The 24,449-nt window shown below is 41.7% G+C and overlaps 1 protein-coding gene across 6 annotated transcripts in view; it reads left to right on the top strand.

The window, feature by feature from the left end:
• The first annotated feature begins 510 nt into the window (after positions 1-510).
• SPTBN1 (spectrin beta, non-erythrocytic 1) overlaps positions 511-24,449 on the top strand; it is a 196,644-nt gene continuing 172,705 nt past the window's right edge. For 2 of the 6 annotated variants that reach the window (XM_082641908.1, XM_082641913.1), the window contains exons 1-2: positions 511-738; positions 3,544-3,624. The gene's annotated coding sequence lies outside the window, so the exon portion shown is untranslated. Of the gene's footprint in view, positions 739-1,337; positions 1,449-3,543; positions 3,625-24,449 lie in introns of those variants that run through there. The other 4 variants (XM_082641911.1, XM_082641910.1, XM_082641909.1 and 1 more) reach the window with 4 other exon arrangements.

A 24,449-nucleotide genomic window follows, 5' to 3' on the forward strand; every position in this document is an offset into this window, starting at 1 on the left:
AGTCACGTAGAAAATTAGGCTGCCCTTTTCCATGGCGATAATCGAATTAGCCTCAAATTAAACATGAAATTGGCCCTTGCCGGCTGTGGGGACAAAGCCCCCTTTGTCCCTTGGCTCGGACAGCGCGGCGGCGGTGCCCATCCTGCCCAGGCCAGCCCCGGCCAGTCCCCACGGCAGGGGACAAGGTCGGCGCTGGGCCAGGGCAGAGGCTCCGCGGGGAAAGCGTGGACGCGCCCGAGGTTCGGGTCGCGCGCGGAGCAGGCGCCGGGTGGGCGGCTGCGGGTCTCACGGCGAGTGCGGAGGGCCGGCGGGCGAGGGAAACCGAGGAGGGAGGAGCGCGGCAGAGCGGAGGAGGGTGTGCGGGAGAGAGCGTGTGCGCGCGCGCGCGTGTGCGCGCACCCGGCGCCTGCCCGCGTCCGCGCTCTCCCTCTCCCCGCCCCTCGCCCCCTCCCTGCAGCTCCCTCCCCTCCTCCCCCCGCCCCGCGCTCCCGCCCAACCCCCGGAATCAGTGCAGCTGTTGCCGAGCAGGCTGCGGATTCCTCCAGTCCCTCCCTCGGCCGCCTCTCCGCCCGGAGCGAGCGCGCAGCCCCGCGCAGCAGCGCCCACCGGTCCCGTCCTGTGAGCCCCGGCCCCAGCCGCGGACAGCCCCGCGGAGTCGCCTCCCGGCCCACCCGCCCGGCCGCCGAGGAGCGGGAGGAGGACGGGACCCCGGCGCCCCCACCCCCCTATCCGCAGGAGGTAGGTAGGGGGCCTGAGGCAGGAAGATGCCAACTCACTGGGGCTGTCTCCCGGGCTGGCTCCTGGGCGGCGGGAGGAGGGGCGCGGGCCCAGGCCGGGAGGACGCGGCTGTCCCGCAGTTGCCCTGCGCCCAGGGAGCGGGGTGGGGGCGGGGAAGCTGTAGAGCCCGGGCGGGGGTGGCGCGGGAGCCGGGTCTCCAGTGGCTTCTGAGTACGCGGGCTGTGCGGGGCGGGGGGCGGCGGGCGGCGGGCTCCGCAGTGAGGCGGTCGCAGAGCAGCCGTGCGCACCGCGGCCGCCCAGCCTCATCCCTGGACGCATTGGGGCCGATTCCTTCCCCGCCTCCGCCGCCTCCTCCCTCCAGCCGGGCGCAGCGGCCCCCGGCGCGGGGGTGGTTGCGAAGTGGGCAGACGGGAGGGTGTATTTTCGGGTGCCCTCTCTCTAGCCCCGGCTGGTGGCGAGCGGGGGCGGTGTTGACAGGGCCGGGCTCTGCGCGTAACGGTACGGGGGATGCGGCCAGGCGTGGTCCCGGCTGCGCCGCGCTGCAGCTGAAACGGAGGCGGCGGCCCGGCGCCCCCACCCCCGCCCATCCTCGCGCCCGCCCCCCGCCCTCCCTACCGTCCCCGCTCTCCCAGGGCTGGGCGGGAGCCTCCTCGGGTCGCGGAGCCGCCGCTGCGCCCGCCCTTCAGCTCCTGCCACCCTCTCTTCAACAGGTTTGTGCCAGCACGGGGACCCTCCGGGCTTGCCTTTGGGGAAGTGGGCTGGAAGCCCCTCTGGTCATCAACCCTCACACCACGCCCGCGGCCCTCTTTTGGGGGGGGGGAGGCTTCCCTTTGTTTTTGTGATAGGAAAGATGCCAAGTGCCTGCCGTCAGATGCGGAGGGGGGAGTGTTGTGGGCATCGGTACACAAACCGTGTCCGTTATTTTTCCAGTCAAAAGCCGGGCCAGATAGTAAGTGAGGAGAGGGCGAGTATGGGGGTGCTTCGGCGGAGGAGAAAAATGGATTCGGTGGGGTTTATCTGGACGGGGATGTGATTTTTTTTGGCAAGATGGATGGCTCACGGTGCCCTCGCCGTGATGCAGCACAATGCAGCAGTATCGCAGCCTCCCCTGGTTCTCGCTGGCGGGGCTTGGCAAGGCCACTCGGCGCCTGCGGCCCCCGCCGGGCCCCACCCAGGCCCAGGGCTGCCCTTGGCCAAGACCCGGAGCTGCTTCTACCTTGTCATGAAGCTTCAGCTGGATGTGGCGTCGGGAGGACCAGGTCACCTAGTTGTGAGGGGGGGGGGAGTCTTCTCTTCGGGTAACCCCCTCCTGCCTGGCCTGTTGGGCCGTGCTGGGATGAAGGGGTGTCCTGCAGTGTTAATGCGGGCAGAGGGAGTCGGCCTGCGGCTGCGGACCAGAATCTGATCTCCGACCGAGGGACCTGAGCCGTAGGGAGGGGCTGCCGGGATGACTGGGCCCAGTGGTGTGCGGAGGCAGTGGTGCAGTCTGTATTGGGAGTCGCAGCGTCTTTTCACCCGTAATCCGTAAACCACAGCCCAACTCTCCATCTATTTCATCATATGTGAAAGTTGATGTTTATTTGGTGCTTTACAGCTACGACATTACGGTACCTCTGTCTTTGATCAATACTAAGAGTATGAATTTTTCCTGTAGGAAACCATTTTTTGAAATGAAACCATTGATATATTTTAGTTCATATGTCCCTGAGACATTTCAAAAAATATTAACATTCAGTAAATTGTTTTAAAAAGAACTTATATATGTTTTTGATGGCTGGTAAATGATTTCTTTAACCTGTATTTGCTTTGTTTTCATCGTTTGCGTTTTCTGTAATCGAATACAATTACATGTTTGGATTCTTTATTAAGGATTATTTGGTAAATGTGTCATGGCTGATGGTAAATTGGTATTCAGATTGGCTTTGATAGCCAAGTTAAGTCTCCAGTCATGAATAATGGGATTGTGGTGGTAACTGACTGCATTTGTTTGTTTATATGTATCTGTACTTTTTATATACATATATTTTGCAGATGTGGCCGGGGAGGGGATTGTGAAGGGCAGACCACCAGGGCCTGTGTAGTTGGTGTCTGGTCAAAAGGAGATGTTCCAACATCCTCATCTGTTTAGTCTGGGGTAGTACCCGAGGAATTTCCCTTCTAAATGCCACTTCTACAATTCAGTGTGGGATGGCAAATGGGATACATTTCAGATTTCACCCCAGCCTCTTCTAGAATGTATAGGTGAAAAAGGGGATTTCAGTATGTTAACTGGAAAGGAAGATCAGTGCTTCAAAGCAAGGTGTGTCTGCTTTTATTTTTTTAATGTCTAATGAACCCAAGTTAGTGGCATTTGATTTTATGTGGCTCTGCAGAATAGAATTGACTGCAGATTGTGTGGTTTATGTGCATTATTTTCATTAATAGAGGGCCATTAAAATGTAGAATATTTTAGATTTGGGCTAAACCTTTGTGCTGGTTGTATAAAATCATGTTGCATTATGATGTTTGGGAGTATTCCTTCCATGGATTATCCAGACATTTTGGATTTACTGTGTTGTAAGAAAATACCCTGTGTTGATGTCACAGGAGGTTTAGCTGTTCTGACTTACCAGGTGCAGAATTCTGTTAGGTTAAGCTCTTTGTAACTCTGTTTTCTCTGGATGGACCAAAACCTTCATCAGAGAGAATGAATGAGAAGTACTGGGGCAGTGAAGAAACTGCTGTCACTTGGACGTCTGCTGTGCAGGCTTGCGGTAAAGAGCATCTCTCGGATGAGAGTAGTAACAACTGTCTGTGATGTTGCAGGAGCAGCGACAAGACCTCACTCTACTAGTGACACATCCTTAGCAGAGACTTGGCATTGGCAGAGTTTCCTTGGAAGAGTATGTGAGTGGTTATTTTGTCTTGCTGTATGAAAGTATGACTTTACATGTAGAAGTACTATTTTGAGATGGGAGGATTTTACTACTTTTAAACAACATAGGCCTGATGAGTGGAAATTATTCGGTGTGGTTTTTGTTGAGATAATAAGCTTTTCATTTTAACAGCATATTCTTAGAATTTTAAAGCCCAACATATATATTTTTTACATGCAGTGATGGGATGCTCCTTTAATTATGTGGGGCCCCCCACCAACATCTGCATGATAATCAGGCCTTAATTAATGTTTTGTGAATATCTTTATGGTAGTCCTGGTTTCTTCCTTTGAGACTTTTGGGAATATAAAACGTTCTTCCATAAGGAAAGGGCTAATACCCCTGCTGGAAAAGCTATTTCTCTAGGTCTGTGCAGGTGAGTAAAACCTCTCCTGGAGTTCTCTTGTAATTTTTCAGTCTTTGCTGTTTCTCAAAGCACCTTTTCTTTGCAAAAGACCTAGTTTAGTACTCTTGATTTTTTTCTGATAACAAGTGTCCTGTATCCAAGTTTTTATAGTGTAGGAATAACGTCATCAATCTCTACTTTGGGGGAAAATGAAACGGTCTCAATTAGATACTCTCATATTTCTATTATTAAACATCACCAGAGAAGGCACTTTCATGATGTCTCTTGCTACCATAGTGAGGTGAGGTTCATGGACCAGCAACATCAGGACAGGATCGCTTATGAAGCGGGAGCTTGTTGTATATGTAAATTCTTAGAGGCTCAGTCCTTTCCAATCAAAGTTTGCATTTTCACATGACCCCTAAGTGGTCTGTATGGACATGAAATTGAGAAACTGCTCTACTCCTTCAGCTGAAAGACCCCCGTATCAAAAGGTTCTTACTAGTATCTTTTGCCTTTTGCGGAAGTATCAGCATATTTTTCCCCTTACATCACTAAGAAATTGATGCATGCATTGTAACTTATTTAATACAGAAATATTAAATAAATATTTAATTTAAAGTTCTATAATCTTTAGATGGAAGAGCTCTGTTTACTATGTTTATTTAGATTAATCATTTTTTTTAGGTTCTTTTCGAAAACACCTCTAAAGTTGAAAAAACAATCTCCCCACCACCCCCAGAAGAAGGCATTAGTTTTGAGATAGCAGAACTGGAGTCCAGGAAGCTAAACCCCTGACCATAGGGTCCCCTCTACTACCTCTGCTCTCTTCTGGCATCTTGTTCTCTGTCATCAGCTATTTTTCCTGGTGTATTCAATATCCTGACCTTCTGGTCCATTTTTTTTCCCTTAAAGTTGTTTTTTATTAAGTGATTTGTATATACAAAATAATGCTCATAAAAGATATGTTACAGAATCACAAACCAATGGACACTCAGGCAGCCACCACTTAGTTCAAGAAGAAGAACCTATTATACATTTGGAGTCTCCTATGTGCCCCTCTGTCATCCCATCTGAAGCAACCACGGTCCTGAATTTTGTGTTTATCATTCCCTTGCTCTTCTTTATGGGTTATCCTTTTAAAAATTCTTATTTATTTTATATGTTTCAGAACTTTATATAAATGAAATTACACTTTACGTATTTTTCTGTGACTTGTCCTTTCAGATTAACATATTCCTGAGACTCATTCATTTTGTTGCTGTAGTTCATTCATTTTCACTGCTGTGCAGAATTCCACCATGGCTTATTTATTCTTTCTACTGTAGATGGAGATTTGGATTGATTTTAGTGTTTTTTTTTTTTTTTTTTTTTTTTTGCTATTATGAAGGGGCTGCTATGAATGGGTCTTCTACATGTCTCTTGTTATGTATGTGGGGATACATGCACATGCACACAAACATATTATTTGTTTTTCTCTCTCTCAGGAATGAAATTTGCTGGCTCATAGGGTATATGCATCATCACCCTTACTAGATAATGCCAAACCTTATTAGATAATGCCAAAGATATTGTATTGATTATATTCCTACTAGAAGTGTACAGATGTTATAGTGTTTCCACAACCTTGCCAGACTTCAAAATGTTGTCCAGTCATATTTGTGAAATGTTATCTCATTGTGCTTTTTATTTGCAATTTCCCTGGTTATTGAGATTAAGTATATATTTATAGTATTGACCTTTTGGGTTCCCTCTTTTGTTACGTCCTTGTTTAGTCTTTTGTCTGTATGTCTTTTAGATATTTTTCTTATTGATTGATTTAATGTAGATTGCCTAATAATCCCTTGTGGATTATATGTGTTGCAAAAACTACCTCCCAGTTTGTGGGTTTTTTTTTTTTAAACTCTTTGTGGTTTATTTTGATCAACAGTCACTCGTAATTTCAGTAGAGTCATAATCAAGTTTTTGTCCTTTAAGGTCTGTAAGGATGATTATGTTGTTGCAGAAAATTTTTCCTTAGTTTGGAAAGAGCTTGGGTTTTAGAGTCAAACAGATCTGGGCTCAAATCCTAATGCTATTGTATACCAGCGATGTGGTCACATCTAGGTCCTTGGGTTAGTTCATTACTCTTGGAATCACGATTTCCTCATCAGTAAAGTTGAAATAATAATACTTCCTCATACAGTTGTGAGATAGCAGTGTACAGTGCTAGGCACATAGTAGGCGTTCAGCTGATAACAGTTCCATTCCTTTCTCTTTGGACTACCCAAGCTATACAAGCCACTGACCCCTCTTGGAGTGCCTTCTTAAAACTACCTTAACATTTTTATGTCAAAAGAGCTGTTATTCTTTTATTTTTTAAAATTCTGTGTTACCAATGGAATTTTTATATTGATTAACAGAGGCTGCGCAAGACCACTTAGTGGAAACCCTTTGTCAGTTCAGTTTCCTGTTCTTGAAAGTAGTGTAATTATAGTTCTTTTACCAAGAAACATTTATATGAATATTATTCCTTTGCTGCTACTCTAAGATTACTTTGCAATATGGTTTTTAATGCAGTAAATAACTATTGGGTACCTTCTGTAGCCAAGGCTTGTCATTGGGTTAGGATGATGGTGGTGTTGGCTGGCTTAAAGCTGAATAAGAATTATTTCCGGAATCCAAGGACTTTATACTCCTAATGTATAGAATATACTCTCTATAGGTACACGGAAGATAAAGATCTTTTACTGACCAGGTGTGTGACTTCAGCAAGCCATTAATCTTTCTGGTCTCAGATCTAAATTTATCAAATGAAAAACTTAGATGAAATCCTAGTGGGGGTTAAAACGTGGCACATGGGCACCACTCCCTGTGTCCCTGGGAGGCATAGAAAACCAATCAGGGCACTCTTTCTGCAGAGCTGAGATGGGGCCCCAGGAACACCCTCGATACAGTGTTCGAGTCAGGAACTGCCAACTGATCGGATCTGGCACTTAGGTTTCAAGATCCTGTACACCTAAAATTCTGTGATGGTATTTGAGTAACACAACACTTCGGCAGTTGTTCAAAACACAGTGGAACAGGAAGAAACTAGAAGCAAGGAGACAGGAAAGAGGTGATGGTGAAGGTCCAGAGATTAAGGGAGCAAGTGATGGTGGAGGCTGAGAGAATGAGGAGGAGGGGATTGATGGGAGAAAGGTTGTGAAGACCCAATCCTTTGCTGACAGTTTGCAGGGTGACTGGATGGGAGTGGTCCTGAGTGGATGAGGAGCTAAAATAAAGGGTTCAGGTTCAAATAATGACAAAGAGCATGGTTGTTACCATGATGACGGAAGTAGACAGGTTAAGGGGAAGAGTGGATATCTGGTTGGGAAGAGAATCAGTTTTGTGTTTAAACATGTTGAATTTGAGGTTCTGGCAGAACCCTTCGTGGAGATAATGCTCAAGAAGTTGAAGGAGACAGGTCAGGGCTAGGGTGGCTGAGGAGAGGCTGTTGGATGCAGGAGTCCTGAGCCTTAGGCTCTGGAATTACTCCACCTTGTCACTCCATGCACTGGCTAATTGACCTTGGGCAAGCTGCCTTGACCTCTCTGTGAGCCTCAGTATCTTCATCTGCAAAATGGTGGTATGACAGTTTCTGTCACAAAGGATTATGAAAGCTAAGTGGGATAATCCAGTGCCATCACAATACGTTTTAATTATCATAAAACGTGGAATTTTTGCTTAGTTTGTCTCACCTTTATGCTTCCTTTCAAATAATTTGATTTATTCAGAAAAGATACATTCCAGTAAATAATACCATCATGCAGATAAATAATGCTAAGTCTATATTAAACTTGTCCCTATGTCTAATTAGTAGGAAAAGCAAACATGATTAATACTTATTTTTAATAAATAAGAAAACGCTAAAACCCTAGTGCTTAGGGAAAGGACAGGAACATAGTTTGTAAAAGAAGATAGTATAGAAGCCAATAACTGTATTCAGTTGTTCAAACCCACCAGTAATATGAAATAAGAACTAAAACATTTAGATTAATTTTCCACCTAAATTGGTAGGTAATGCTCTCTGGGATACTGTGAGATTGGGCCTCTGCATCACCTGTTGGGAGAATATTTGGATTAATACAAACTGAGTGGAAAACGGGGGGTCCTATATATATAACAGAAAGCTTAAATGTTTATGCCTTTTGGGCTGAAATTCCCCTTGTAGTCCTGTAATCTAAAGAAAGAATTAAAAATAAGGACAGACTTTTAAGCAGGGATTTTCTTAGCAATAATTAATAGTGGAAAAGCAAATGTGGCATAGTTAAATAAATTATGGCACAGGCATAGTATGGAATTCAATGTACTGCTTAAAATAACAGTTTGTTAGAGTATTACTGAAAAGGGAAAATGCTAACAATATAATATTCAGTGGAAATATCTGTATGCAAAGCTGTACAATATGGTATAACTCCGGTTTTGTTATATTAAAGACTGGAAGGAAATACATTAAAATATTAATGGTTTGCTTTGGATGGTGGGTTGATGGGTGATTTCCTTTCTTATATGAAAGGAAATTCCTATGACTTAATGTTTCTCATTTGGAGTTTTGAAATATTTTACAAATAGAGAAGAGTACAGTAAATAATATAATAGACTACCATGAGGATCATTTTTTAAGTAATAAAAAAAGCAATCAACCATTTAGTTTTTAAAAAAGAAATGAAAAAAGTAAGCCTGGCCAATTGTAGATTATTGTTAGGGATGGTTTAAGATTCTGAAGGGTTGTCATATCTGCCCTCTGTACTTATCTAGAGCAGTGGGAAACCATCAGCATCTGTAAGTCACCTTCTGAAAGGTGTGGGTCTGAGAGGGGTAGAGCATTCAGATGTAATGGAATGATAGCTTGACACCACTAATCTGGGTCAGCTTAAAGAGTGGGGAAGAACAGGTTTCTTTATTGTTTCCAAACTGCACACTTGTGTGATGAGAGCAGTGGAATTCTTTGACATATTTGTACTCACTTGTAGAAGCCCAAACACTGCTGCTGGAACTAATTTTGTAACCATTAGACCATCAGGTTTCATTGGTGTTGGTCAGAAATGTAGATAAAATTACAAGTGAAATACTGTATGCTAACACATATATATGGAATCTAAAAAAAAAGAAAAAGGTTCTGAAGAACCTAGGGGCAGGACAGGAATAAAGACAGAGACGTAGAGAATGGACTTGAGGACACGGAGAGCGGGAAGGGTAAGCTGGGACGAAGTGAGAGAGTGGCATGGACTTATATATACTACCAAATGTAAAATAGATAGCTAGTGGGAAGCAGCCGAATAGCACAGGGATATCAGCTCCGTGCTTTGTGACCACCTAGAGGGGTGGGATAGGGAGGGTGGGAGGGAGGAAGACGCAAGAGGGAAGAGATATGGGGATATATGTATATGTATAGCTGATTCACTTTGTTATACAGCAGAAACTAACACACCATTGTAAAGCAATTATACTCCAATGAAGATGTTAAAAAAAAAATTCTGAGTGAAAATTTTAAAATAAAAATGACTCCAGATTTAGATTACTTCCAATTAATGGTTTCTCAGCATTTGGGAATATTCAGGCTAAGAGTGGGAGGAATGAATTTTAATGATATCCTTCCTTTTTTCTTATGAAAAATTCTTATATGTTATATGTGACATTTATGTATGTATATAATGATATCTATTTTATCTGTCTATAACATAAATGAGAAAGAGAGATGTGTGTGATTGAGAAAGCTCCACCATGAAGGGAGACAAAGGGCTATTTTAAGACTTTTTAAGTGGGGAATTTTATAGAGATAGTATTTTGAAGGAAGATGAATCCCAGGAATGAGTCACTTTGTCCTTAGCCGGTGAGAGAAATGTTTGAGAGGAAATAGTACTTTCTGTTTTATGGTCCTCGTCCTCAGCTGTATTGGTACTTTGTAAAATGTAGCTTATAAAAATGAACTAATTTACTTTCAGGAATTTTGTATTTTTTCTGCCATGAACTTTAAATGGTTGATTGAGGAGGGGTTCAGGTGAAGTGTGCTTTGAGATATGAAAGTAAGATGTTATAACTTCAAGATTGCTTTAAAATTGGCCCTTGTATATAGGCATCATAATTCCATTCTTAGTGAACTCTAAAGAACCATTTGACATCTCCTTGCTGGTTCTGATCTTTAACATATAAACTTGAAGCCGTTACTTAGGCAGTAAAATCTGTATCAGAATATAACTATGAATTGTTTACTCAACAGATGAAATAGGATGAAATTTAGAATGACATATAAATAGAATTTATTCTTTTGAAATATATATGTTCAGTGTTTAATTTGTATAATTAAATATGTCTCTGCTTATTAAGTTCATTAGCCTAACAGTGGTTATCTCTGGGTGATGGGATTGTGGAGGAGTTCTAATTTCATCTCTCCGTATATTCCAAATTTTTTGAAAATACTTACCAATAAACTTTTGATCTTTATTAAAAATATCCTAACACTCACCATAACAGACGTCATTTTAGCTGGATAAAAACTAATGCGTGGGGCCTCCCTGGTGGCGCAGTGGTTGAGAGTCCGCCTGCCGATGCAGGGGATACGGGTTCATGCCCCGGTCCGGGAGGATCCCATATGCCGCGGAGCGGCTGGGCCCGTGAGCCATGGCCACTGACCCTGCGCGTCCGGAGCCTGTGCTTCGCAGCGGGAGAGGCCACAACAGTGAGAGGCCCGCGTACCGCAAAAAAAAAAAAAAAAACTAATGAGTGAAATGATTAATCAGCTCAACATACCCTCTGCTGTTCAGTTTTTTTCTACCAGGGCTTTCAGAAAGGCAGCATTAATAGTACTGAAGGTGTAAAGAACGCCGAAGTTTTGAAAAGGTTTTTCCATTCCTCATTTAAATGTGAAGTTTGTTAGAGCCTTGCCATTTCCGTGGAGTGTGGGAAAAGATGTAGAAACTGGGCCACAAGGGAGCCTGACAGAAGCATCATCCGGGCGGAGACCAGCCTCGAATGGCTACTGCCTTTGGTTCTGGATGAAATTTCTTGTTGTTTCCCTACCCTCTTGGATGGCTGTTCCAGGGATAATTTTTGTCCTGGTGTGTTTGCTTCAAGGCCAAATCTAAATGTTCAAGGGCTACACATTTTTCTGGAATGTTCTTCACCAGCTGCACAGAGTCTTTGGGGTGGGATAATGCATATTTTTATCACGGTCTAGGGCTTCCTCCCCCCTTTTATCTTATTTAAAGGGGAAGAAAAACCTAGATTCTTCCCTAAGACAATACTTATTATTTTTCTCTGTGATGTTTAAACATTTTCCATTGTATTTTTTAACCTGTAGCATAGGAATGCTTTTGTAGGGAGAACAATCATCTTAAAAGTTAAAATGTTTATTTTCTTCACCTTTTAGAATCCCTGAATTTTTGACAGTGTCTGCTACTATATACAGTATGTTAGGTTTTTTCTGAATAGTTTATGTAGAATATATACTTTCAAAAAGGTATAAATTAGCATAAAATCATAATAACGTAACAATTTCAAAATAATATTTATAACCAAAATAATAAATATTGTAGAGTATATGGAAAATAAAAATGAACACAAAAAAGAAAATTAAAGTCACTGACCCCGTTCAGTGACCCCAGAGACATGCAGTTATCATTTTGGTGTTTGTCTTTTAAACCTTTTTTCCCTCTGTATGTATTTGTTCGTCTCATGAATAAGGGTCAGTCCTCAAATCTCAAGCTAAAGATGTAAAGTTTTCACAGTCTGAATAATCCCTCGATGTTTATCTCCCTTCCAGTTGGTACAAGTAGCATGACAGAACATAGTATCTCATTACTACTGGCCATATTTAAAACTGTGGCTTATGGATACTGTCGGTTTCCCTGAGTTGTTTCAGTGGTGGGGTGTTAAGGAAAACGGCAAAGATTGAGAGAACCCCAAATTTGCTTATTAATACTTCTCTTCTTTAAAAAAATTGTTTTATAGTGGAGAAGTACCAGAAATTAAGCTATCATTAGATAACGTGTGCTTTCTGTTTGTTTTGAGAGGAATTCCCATCAGAGTTGCATTAATTCCCTTGAGAGACATCTCCGTATGCTTTGGACAACATCTGATTTTACTTTTGCCTTGAGATTTCAGAGTCTTTGGAACCAGCTACCCTATAAAGTGTTGCAAATGGAATGGATGTGGTTATTATAATCTTGGTTTTAAATGTAATAAATTTTACTGGGCTGGGTTTGGTTGTAATTGTTGAAAGCATACAGTATAGCTCAGCTTTCCTAGGGTATTTGTATCAGCTGAACTCTTTAAAATTCTATCTTCGGATCCGGGATCTATTTCAAGGAGAAAAAGCAATATACGTATTTGATTATGCAAACCAGTTTCTTAAGCTGTGGGACCTCAGATGGTTGGATGTGATGCAGGTGACTTGCTGGCACTTCTTTGTTGCCTTAGTTCTAGTATAGTTGGCCTATTCCTGAAGAAGGTGCTAAAATGGTTTCTTCATGTGTTGAGGGAAAGAGGGAGTGGCAAGAGGGGAGAAATACCCTTTCATTGGAAGAGAAAGAAAGCCCTTGCCATCAATTTCTGTGAGGTACTTTGTGGTTGTTACTGGTCTCACTTGGGTTGGTTGGCCACAAGGAAAAATGGCAAATGACCTTCTTCCCAGGTTTAAACACTAAGGCCAGTGGTGGCTCCTTGCACAGTTTAGAGGGGAAATCTGAGCTGGGCCTGGTGATGGATGGAGCTGGGCTGGGTGATGGATGGAGCAGGGTCGGGTGATGGAGCTCAGGTATACTATGTGGACTTCCTCTCTCCAGATGAGGGATTGTTCAGAAACTCCCAACCTGGTGGGAGTCATTCTCTTTGAGGGTGGCCAAAACCCATCAAGGGAAATGTTTGATGGTTAATGTGCCTGGGCTGACTGAAGCCTGGAGTAGGGAGGGATCTCAGCTTGACCTACAGGCAGCTGCAAGCGTTGAGTCTTGGCACCTGGAGAGGCAGTGCCCAGAGTCTGGTCCCAGTGTCCCAGGTTAGGAAGAGCAGGAGACTTGAACGTAGCCTTATCTGGACCTTTGACTGGATGAGCACACCTGTCTCTATTTTAGGAGGCAAGTGGTTAGAGGTATCAGTCGGGTAACTTCTCTGAAAGGGGCCTGGTCCTTCTCACAGCGAGGTTGACGACTCTATGCTGCCAGCTGTCTTTAAATACCCGACTTATCTCCTGGGGCGGAGTCGAAGAAGCACCCTGATCCTGGAGCAGAGACATTTATGTGCCATTTGAGCAGAAGAAAAACCAGTGCACACTTTGTGTTTTATTCTTTAAGGTAGGTTTTTTTGTGTTTTGGGGTTTTTTTTTTTGGTCTGTTTGTTTTTAAATCAACACCCACTGCCAGAAGAATTCCTGAATTTCCCTGATAATCAGGATGATTTCTCATTTCGAAAGGCTTGTTTTGCTTTTTAAGTATGTGTTCCTGACATTAAGAACATCAGCTTTCATCCTAATTCTAAAAATCTTTGATTCAGAAAGGGTGAAAGTTTAATTAGCAGGCTAATTTATTGTCTTGTTCCTGAGGAAGACTGTTCTTGTCTGTCAGTTGAATTTTATATATATTGATATATATAAATATATATATATATATTTCCAGTTCTGAAGAATGATTTTGTTAGTGTATGTTTGCATGAATATTTTATTCTTAATTATATTTTCCTTTGGACTATACCCTTGTTAAAGGAAACTTGTTCACATGAAATAAATATATCTTTAGTGGGTCATGCTTGAGAAATGCTTCTCAGTCTTCTCAACTTTTGAAGTCAGTAGTTTTTTAATGTAAAGAGTGTATCGATAGCTGGCCCATTACTGGAATGTTGTGCAGCTGTGCAGACCATGAGGCGCAAATGTGCTAATTAAATATATTTTTTTAGCAAGAATGGAATGTAACAGCATGTGGTTAACCATTCCAGTTTGTTTTTGAAGAGGACTTTTTTTGGGGGCCAAATATTAACAATTAGAGAGTACATTGACTTAGAGGACGTAATGCTATGTTAAATCATTCTTTTCACGGAGGTAATGGGACTCATTAAATCCTGAGATTATCCTTTGAAATACACCCTGATTAATAGTCTGCCTCAAAGTGTAGGCAGTGGCTGCATGACTAGGGTCTAGCATCTGTAGTCGGGATTTGATCTTGTTTTTTTCCCTCTGTATCAGTTCTCCTTCCTTAGTTGGTGAGTATTCAGCCTTTCTCTGGGCACTGACACACAGCATTTCCTTCCAGTTTGAACAGTATTCTGATACTTGTTTTGGGGACCCATGTGAATTGGATCATTTGGATTAAGCTGCATCCACACAGATGGTGCTCTGATTTTTTTTTTTTTTAAGTCAGACATTGTTCAAAGTGAACGGATGGGAATAAATGGCAGGTTGGTTGTGTAATGTGGCAACATCTTACTTAGTGTGTCTTTAGAGATAAGTGGGGTGAGATTCCAGCAAGGCTGTGCATAAAAAATTAGAATGTGTTGGAGAACTGCCAAGAGATTGGGAGCAAGCTGTGTGACAAGCACCGATGCAGCTTTGTCCTGTCTTAAAATAGCTACAGTTTAACAAAATATCTTGAAACTTGTCATTTCACTTGAGCAAAGAATTGGAATAGAGGTGGTAGCTTTCCTCTTTAGCAAGGTTTATTTTTATTTATTTATCTTTTTGTTCTAGTAATCTTAAATCTTGTGACTATATGGAGGAAAACACTTCTGTGTAACATCAAACCTTGCATGGTTTTACCTGGACTAATGAGTAACGCGTTCTCCCAGACTTCACGTGGAGGTTCCCCTGCCCCACCTACCCCACTCACTGCAAAATATGCAGTCTTTGTGGTTTGAATGAAAATTAGGGCCCTGAAGGTTTAAAAAAAAAGTCCTATATTTTATATATCTGACTGTCATTTGTATATGAATTATTGATGGTTGGATGCCAAAACATTGTAGAAGCAGAATAAAAGGCATTTGGTTACTGTCATGCAAAATCTTATTTTTTTCTTCGCTTACTCACTTTTTTTTTTTTTTTTTTTTTTTTTTGTGGTACGCGGGCCTCTCACTGCTGTGGCGGCCCCCCACCCCACCACCGCTGCGGAGCACAGGCTCCGGACACGCAGGCCCAGCGGCCATGGCTCACGGGCCCAGCCGCTCCGCGGCATGCGGGATGCGGGGTCCTCCCGGACCCGGGGCACGAACCTGCGTCCCCTGCATCGACAGGCAGACTCCCAACCACCGCGCCACCAAGGAAGCCCCTTGCTTACTCACTTTTTGACTTCTTGTCATTGGCCATTTGTCTGCAGTACTTGATTCTTGTGTGTAATTGGTTTACTTCCTGACTGTGGTCTTTCAAAATTGTTTTTAATTGCAAGGCTTCTGGTAGAAACAAGGCGGGGGGCGGGGCTGTGCAGTCTTTAGGAGGAGTCCCGCGCGGGGCGCTGGGAGCCTGATGGAGACATGAACAGCCCCGGTGGGGCTGGTGGGTTGGGTGGCTGGGTGGAGGCAGGGTCTGCCTGTGGGGGTAATCCAAAGAGTTTGGGTTCTGAGAAGATGAAATCTTTAAAAATGCAGTATGTGGATTACTGAGTGGAACTAAAATAAGAACAGAGGATTTAGATGTTAACTATAACAGGAAAACAGCGAGTGAACTTTTAAAGCGCTTATATACAAACCAAGTTTCTAGTAAGAATTTTCTGAAAGTTGGTATTAACAGATACCTTAATTACCCTCTAATTTAAAGTCTATTAGAAGTTTGGACTTGGACTAATTGCAATAATTTTATAGCTTTTTAGAGTGCCCTGCAAATGGCTTTGTTTCTTTTGTTTTGCTGTCTGCAGATCTATAATATTTTGAATTTTGCTTTGCCACTTTTCGTATCTTACATATATTTCAGAGGGCTTCTCCTTGTATGGAAACATTATTTCTGGCTCTATGTAAGTGCCTCATACAGAGATTTATAGTTTATAATTATTAGGTCTTTGGTCAGTAAAGTTAAGGTTACTTTTCTAGGTGTGTTTTTAGAATCTGTAAAAAACATTTTGTTTTTTTTACAACATGAAAAATATTTTGTAGAAAATGTGGAGATACTTAGCTTCTCAGAAGTATTGATCTTTTTCATTCTTAAATGGCACATGACTTCTCTATGTGGTATGGTTGATGTATTGGAAAATTTCTTTATGATTTCTAAACTTTTTAAATTACGCTTTTGCCTTTCCCTTCTTTTACACATTCCCTGTTTTTTAAAACATACTCTTGGATAGCCATGTTGGTAAGTTGAATTCAGAAGGTGTGAACTGTGAGCCAGAGCCACCAACCAGTTCCCTTTTTACTTAACACACCATTATCTGATCTGCTTGTGAAACTTGATTTTGGGTTATTTTCATCTCAGACCATTCTTTTAATCTTGCAAGAGAGTTCAGTCATTCAGTGTAAGCAGTGAAAAGCAGGCAAAAAGTAAAATATTTGAATATCCCTTTTCTGGATTATTGTCTAAATTAGAAGATCATTCATTTTAATTTTATACATGCATACAGCATAGTATCTCTCTTTGTATGCCTTGTATTGCCACAAGCTTATAAGACTAGAAACAAATAAGGTTAGCATTTAAAATATTCCAGACATAAAAATTTACGGAATTTGCTTATATATGTTGGGGGACACACAGAACAGACCCAGGGTTTTAATTGGCTCTTTGTGCCGTGTGAAGGCAAATGGAAACGTTACAGAAATCTGCTGCAGATGGCAATGGGGTGGACAGGTGAGGACCACATGGAAGTTCATACCAGGGGTAGGTGGAGCAGTGAGTTGGTTTATGAAATGCTAGCTGTCTTAGATGTTTCGACAGCTGTTGTCAGCTAGCTGAAAATAAATTGAACTTGTTAAAATGGTAAGAGTTTGGCTGTCTGAATAGGTTTAGATAAAATATTGCCTCAGATGCCTATAAAGATGTCTATTGTTAACATTATTATTATAATAGAAAAAAATTGGTAATAACCCAAATGTCCATCGTTGGTAGGTTAGAGGAAGGAATATTATGGAGGCAGTACAATATAGTGGTTAAGAGTGCTCACCCAGGGGCTGCCTGGGTCTGGATCCCGACTCTCCCATGGATTCACTTTGTGACCTTGGGCAAGTCATTAACCCTACTCTGTCTCAGTTTCCTCATCTGTAAGATGGGCACAATTGTAAAACAGGCCTTAGAGAGTTATTGTCAGGATTAAATATGTTAATGTAAGTAAAGTGATTAGTCTAATACCTGGCAAATGTATAACTATTAGTTATTATTATACTGATAAAAATATTATTATTATTGAAAACCTAATAACATAGAAAAGTTTTTAATATAAGGGGAAAAAAGCAGAACACAGGATTATATAAATGGTATGATCTCAACTATGTACAAGAACAAAGAAAAAGAGATAAGAAAATACTCCAAATATTAATTTTGGGAGAGAGTGGTAGGATTACTTGTGATTTTTATTTTTGTCTCCATGCTTTTCTGTATTTTCCAGTGTTCTACAATCAGTACGTCTTACTTTTATAATTTGAAAAAATAAACTTTTTTTGGAAAAGTGAATGTTATCCCTTGCAAGCAATTAGTGTGTTAATTATAAGAACATCCTGTTTATTCTTTAAAAGCTCCAGGTCTTCCATTTGGCCAAAGTTTACCCCCTTTTGATTCTAGAATACTTTCACATTCTTACAAAGTGCATTAGAGTAATGACATTCCAAACTATTTTTAAAAAAATTTCATAGTTCAGGTGTTTCTACTAATTCAGACTAATGGTGTAATAAAAAGAATGTAGACAGGTATAGTTATATGAAAGCTGTTTATTAGTGTATGATCTTAGATGAATTATGTAATAGAATTTTGGTTTTCTCATGTGAAAGGGAGATGATGCCAACAGTTATCATCTACCAACTATCACAGTGTCAAGATTAAAAGCAATCTGTACACTTTGTTTCTCAGGGTCTGGCACATTATAGGCACTCGGTAAGTGTTGTTGCTACCCTTGCTGCCCACCCGTGCCAACAAACTAAACTGCAAACAGGCTAAACTTGGCCACTTCAAATAGTCCATACCATGGCATTTCAGTTTTAGCTCACTGATCTTTAGATCTTTAAGATTCTGTAGACCAAAGTGGCCTTCTTAAAGATGCATTCTTGTTGTATGCTTATTCTACTATCTATCGCCCTGTCCTTCAAATATTTCTATCTCTACATTTATTTTGTCACTTCAATTTATATTGTCACTTCAGTCAATTTGTATTGATTTATTTAAGAAAATTTACCTCCATAGCATATCAAGCAGGTTAGGCTGGTGCTGCAGTAACAAACATCTCCAAAATCTCAGTGGCTTAAACCCACAGAAGTTCATTCCTCATTCATATTTTATGTCCATCATAGGATGGCAGGGGGCTCTCCCCCATGTTTTTCTCCCTTAGGAACTCTGGCTGATGGGTCATATAAGTCAGTGGCCAGAACTAGTCACACGACCTTGCCCAGCTGCAGGGGGGAGCAGGCAAGTGTAATCTACCCATGTGACCGGAAAGAGAAGAGACTGGCTATTATGAGCATTAGAAGTTTCTGACCAAACGTAGATCATGGTATAGGTAATACGGTCTAACTTGGCATTTCTTACCAAGTTTTTTGAAGTACTAGTTTTGCAGTATGTTAACATGTGTTATTTAAAAGAATGCTAGGTGAAGTAAAATGTAATAGGTTTTTTAGTGAGGGACTTCTCAGAGCCTTTATAAGCCGATAGGCATTGTAGAGGGGAGAGTGATGTATGTTGTCTCCCAAATTTAGCTAACTTTGGAATTCTTTTTTTTTTTTTTCATAGCCTCTCTTAGGCCAGGGTTTCATAGAATATGCTTTGGGATGCCCTAGTCTAGTTTGTTCTCATACAAAGCAAAACTATTAGAATCACGTTTTAATTATTACATATGCTGAGAAGAAGCTTTGTTTTTATTGTTTGCTAGAAGAATTGATTATTTGAACAGTCTGGTTTCTGCGATTATGAATCAGATTGCAGGCAATGTTGTTTTAAAATTTTAGTCATTGGTTACATGCCTGTGTTGAATCCATGGGATTTTGTCTTCATTTAGTTGCTTTTGTGTTCTAAACTAACCACTGAAAAGAGAGAGGTAAACAAACCAGGACTGCACATCTTTGTGGTGATAAAAGATTAAATTGGTTTGAGCAGATGGCCCAAGCACATATAATTGTTTATTGGTTTCTGCATTTTTCTTGATTCTCTCTGACTTTCCATAACAAATTTTCTAGAAGCTTTGACGTTACTGAAATGAGGGCTCTGATAAGAAGCAGAGGGACAACTTTTGTCAAGAGGTATTACTTATTTCTCTGCCAGAAGGCTTTGGATTTAAACGTGATGTTTGTTGCCAGGGATTTATGCCTGCATATGTAACAAATCTCAATATGGAAGTTTTCACTGAAATGTGGCTGTAAACTTCATGCAGTAAAACTTTAGGTGAGGGATTCCCTGGTGGCGCAGTGGTTGAGAATCTGCCTGCCGATGCAGGGAACACGGGTTCGAGCCCCAGTCCGGGAAGATCCCACATGCCGCGGAGTGGCTGGGCCTGTGAGCCATGGCCTCTGAGCCTGCGCGTCTGGAGCCCGTGCTCCGCAACAAGAGAGGCCGCGATTGTGAGAGGCCCGTGCACTGCGATGAAGAGTGGCCCCCACTTGCCACAGCTAGAGAAAGCCCTCACACAGAAACGAAGACCCAACACAGCAAAAATTAATTAATTAATTAATTAACTCCTACCCCCAAAATCTTAAAAAAATAATAATAATAAAATAAAACTTTAGGTGAGAAGGTAAGGTGCTTCTCCTGTTTCATAACTATGCATGAGTAGAACTTTATCATGACCAACTCCCAGACCTTTGAGCTTATGGCTTTTTTTGTTAAATGATGAATTCAGTTTCTGTGAAAAATCATGTGAAATCCAGGCTGAGAATTCAGTTTTCATTTTCTGTTTTGTTTTTTTCCTTTGTGAGCGAAAAGACATGAAGGGCCATTGCTGTTACGTGACAGGAAACATACTTTTAAAGCTATCGGTTAAATCAGCAGCCCCAATCCCGCCCCTTTCCCACTGCTTTTATAATCAGGACCTGACCAGCAGTAAACTTGGCCTTGTGAAGGTGACTTGTGAGGATTTGAGGCAGGAAAAAACCTTCTTTGGAGCCATGGTTCCTAGTTTTGTCCTTTTTGTTGATTTTAGTGTCATTGTAGAAGAAGCATTCATGACCCATCACAAAAATAAACAGTAAAAACATTTTTCATATGGCCTGGGGATGACAGGAGTCAAACTTAATATATCAAGGAGTATGACAGACATGAGAATATCACTGTTCACCACAGGGCTGCTTCTGGGCCAGGTCACAGGACCGTTGTCTTTCAAAGGTCTTTCAGGTGTTCGACCACCTCAGATGCTTGTGTTGGCTTTCAGTAAAGGTAGCTTTGGTGTAAGTCTGCTTTTGAGAGAGGAGCATTGATTTCCTCACCTTTGGGGACCTGTAGTGGTGTCCTTTCGTGGACCACCCTTGTGGACCACCCAGCTGAGAAGCCAGATGTTAGGAGGGTTTGTGGGGGAGCCGAGTTTTCACATTGTAGGCTGCAGTGCATGGTCAGGAGGACTGTAGGGAGGATGTAGAATTGGAAGTTTCAGGGCCAGGCAGGACCCTGTAGACCTTAGTCCGTCCACTCCATCTTATAAGGAGGAGATAAGCTAAGAGAGACCAGGTAAAGTCACACAGCCTCAAGTGTTAAGGGCTGAAATTACCATGTTAAGTGGGTGACAATTTCTTCTGAAGCATTTGCAGATATGTGGGAACACTTAGTCTGCTTGTGACCATTTCCTTGTGCTGAACCTTGAGAGGCATCTTACTTCCTGGACCACTTGTGATGCATTTCATTATTATGTATATGAGGAGAGCCTACAAGTTCATGCTTATGTTCTCTGTCTTCATTGCTGTCAAACTAGCATTAGTGTTTATTGGGAAACATTTATTGGGTAAATAGTGTTTTGCCAAAGATTTTTTTTAAAAAGGAGAAGTTTTTATTATAGGGAAAGAAGGAAAGCTCATTGTGTATGGAACTAAAAACCAGCGCATACAGCATGCCCACCTTTGTTTTAATATAAATAGCAACAAACAAGTCCTGGCTGCCCAGACCAGGCTGAAGGAAGATGAAGGTCATTCCAAAATAGAAAAGGATCTAGTTAAATATTACTCTGATTAGTCGAGTAAGTTTAAAAATTTTTAGACCCAGTGATGTGGATATAGGTTGGCTGAGGAATTCTCTCTGCTCACAGATGATTTGTGCTGTGTATTATCAATGATTTAAAGGGAGATAAAGGACAGTTCTGAAAAACATGACCCTCACCTACCCCCTGCCTTCAACCCACTTTGATTTGTAACCCTGCGGGATGTCTAGTAAAAAGGTTAATCTCATCTTTTGGAATCCTCTTCCTGGAATGTAGGACTTGGGAGGGAGTATGTTTCAGTGACTGGCTTCTGTTTCTGGAACCACACTACCTGGATGGAACCCTGCCTCTGCTAGTTATTAACTGTGGGTCCTTGGTAGGTGACCATGTAATTTATCATCCAAACTGGGTAATTCATGAGCGTGATGAAAGGGGGTGCTTTTAATAATTGTACCAGGACAACAGGCATAAACTGGGACTGTCTGAGGCAAACCAGGAAATATGGTCCCCCTAGTCTTATCAGATTATCTAATCTCTGTGTCTCAGTTTCTTCACGTTGTAAAATGGGCATGATGGTAGTACTCACTTCTTAGGGGATTAGGATTAAGTGTAATAAAACATGTAAAGTGTTTGGAATGTCATTTGGCACATAGTAACTGTTCAATAGAGTTAACTATTTAAAAAATACTATTTAGGATGCTTAGTTCACATAATAACCCCTTATATATTCAGTTTACTGTCTGTTGTCTTCATATTGTTTCTCCATAGCAAATTTTGCTTTTAATTTTATTGAATAAATAATAACATTTACTAATGACTTCTGTTTAGGGTACCTACTCATACTTAATTACTTGCTTTATCTGAGCCCTTTACCCCTGGCACTGAGTTATGTAATTAGCATCTGTGGTCCAGAGAAGGATGGGCATTGGGGCTATTGTTTATCAGATGATGGCTAATTAGTAGCCACACTAGAGGGAAGAGTTTTCACAGTTGACCTTGAGATACAGGAGTGGTTGGGTGGTTGCTAGACTTCTTCCTTGCCTCTCTCAAATTGGATTTTCCTAGCATACTGATTTGTAGGGTTGCCAGATTTAGGAAAAACAAAGAAACCAGAATACTCCATTAAATTTGAATTTCAGATACTTATCTGAAATTTAGCATATCTTTTTTAGTGGAAGTATGTCTCATGCAGTATTTGGTGTTTACTTTTGCTAAAAGTTTGTTATCTGAAATTCAGCTTTAACTTGGCATCTTGTATTTATCTGGCAATTCAGTTATATAGTCGAAAGAGACTTTTTATCCTATAACCCACATTCAGATGTATATACAAAAGTATAGTCCAGTTCCTGTTGTAAGTACTGTGTTACCTGTTAAAAAGTCCACGTTTTTTATCCACCATTGCAATGGACAGTTGAGAAGTTGTTACTGTGTAGCTGCTCCTGGGTATCCACTAAGGCCAACACAAAATGGGCTTCAGTCTTCAGCTGCCACAGCAGCAGAGCTTACATTTGCTCCGTGAGAACTTCTTGTCTGTGAGTGTGGATGGACTCAAGCCAGCTCTTTCTCTCTGAACGGGAGTCTATTGGCTAAGGTGACTTATTGAAGTCTTGGCTGACTCGGGCAGTTCTTGGTTTGAGATTGAATTACTTTAGTAATAATTTGGGGAAGGGGATTTAATTTTGGATGATTTATATTTCACTTGTCAACATAGAGGCAACAGCTTTTACTGTCATTAAGAGTGACCTTCAAATACTCTTCCCATTAAAATCTCTTCTTCCTGTTTTTGACTTTCAGTAGTGCTGCTTAGAAAATGCTGGTGAAGTTTTTGCATTAGTCTTGGAACTCTTTCAGCATTCAGCCTGAAGGGCACTGCATGCCTTTGGGAAATGCTGATTGGAAGATTAGAGGCCAGGAAACCTGAGTGTCTGTTTGCATTTCTTACACTCTGGGTATGATACCTCTGTTAAGCCAAGTCTTGGAGAAAAAGCTTCACCCCGTTAATGATACACTTGGGGAAATTAGTAATGGCAAGTGAAGGTTGCCATTGTGCCTGCTGGAGAAGAGTGAGCCAGAGAGACCGGGTTTTGGACCAATGCTGGCTTTTTAATTGCTGCCATTTAAGAAGTTTAATGTACCCAGTGAAAAAGCACAGGTTTCAGATTATCCTTTGAAGAAAAATGGGCATGGTGAGAGCTTACTCTGAGGCACAGATAGTGTGTGAGTGGATTAGCCAAAGGAAAAAATCCGGTTAGAGCTGTTTGTTCAGAGTATCTGATTTTGAGGTGTATTTTGTTGTTAACTGGTGGCTTTCCAGAAAATAACTCATTTATATGTAAGGGCTCATGCTAGCCAGGCTTTGGATGCCGATAGTTATTTCAAAAAAACTCTTCCTTTCTGAGCGGTCTCCTTGTCTCCTCATTGCTTCCTTTGGTGGGTGGCCCTTTGCCTTTGGACATGAATTGCTCCTCAGGCTGTCACAAGCCTGAGGTTTATCATAGTGTCATAGAATTGATTTGCATGGTGGGTAGAATATTTGGCCTAGTTGTTTAAATGGCTTAGTACTTGGAGGTGTCTGGTTGGATGAGGATTGGCTATTCATTCATGGTGGAAATTTTCACCTTTTAGGGCAGTGATGCTCTATCTTGGCAGCACTTGAGGAGATTTTAAAAATGCAGATACGTGGGTCCCACCCCCAGAGAATTTGATTTAATTATCTGGGGTACCAAATGGGCACTGGGACTTTGAAGAGCTCCCCAGGTGATTCTAACCAAGTTTGCACGTTATCCTTTGGTGTACTCAGAACTATGGCTGTAGCCTATGCTGTTCGGTGGGGAAGCTAGGAGCCCCATGTGGCTACTAATATTGAAATTAATTAAGGAAAACTAAAACCTGAGGTCCTCAGTCACACTAGCCACATTTCAAATACTCAGTTCTCACATAAGACTCATGGCCTACTGTATTGGATTTTGCAGATACAGAATGTTTGCAACATGGCAGAAAGTTCTGGTGGACAGCCTACATCTAGGCTGTCTGTAGGATGTCAACAGAACAGGGTGGGGAGCCGTGAACACTTGAGAAGTCTGACACAGGAAGGACAGGCTTGGAATAGAGCTAATCCAATGGGACTTGCCAGTACCAAATTGCCGCATACATTTTTAGCAGCCTCTTTGTCAATGGTCTTTTGGCACCAGAAGCTCTGCCGCAGCT

Source organism: Mesoplodon mirus, assembly GCF_964341445.2.
Source record: "Mesoplodon mirus genome assembly, chromosome: 14".
NCBI classification, from domain to species: domain Eukaryota; kingdom Metazoa; phylum Chordata; class Mammalia; order Artiodactyla; family Ziphiidae; genus Mesoplodon; species Mesoplodon mirus.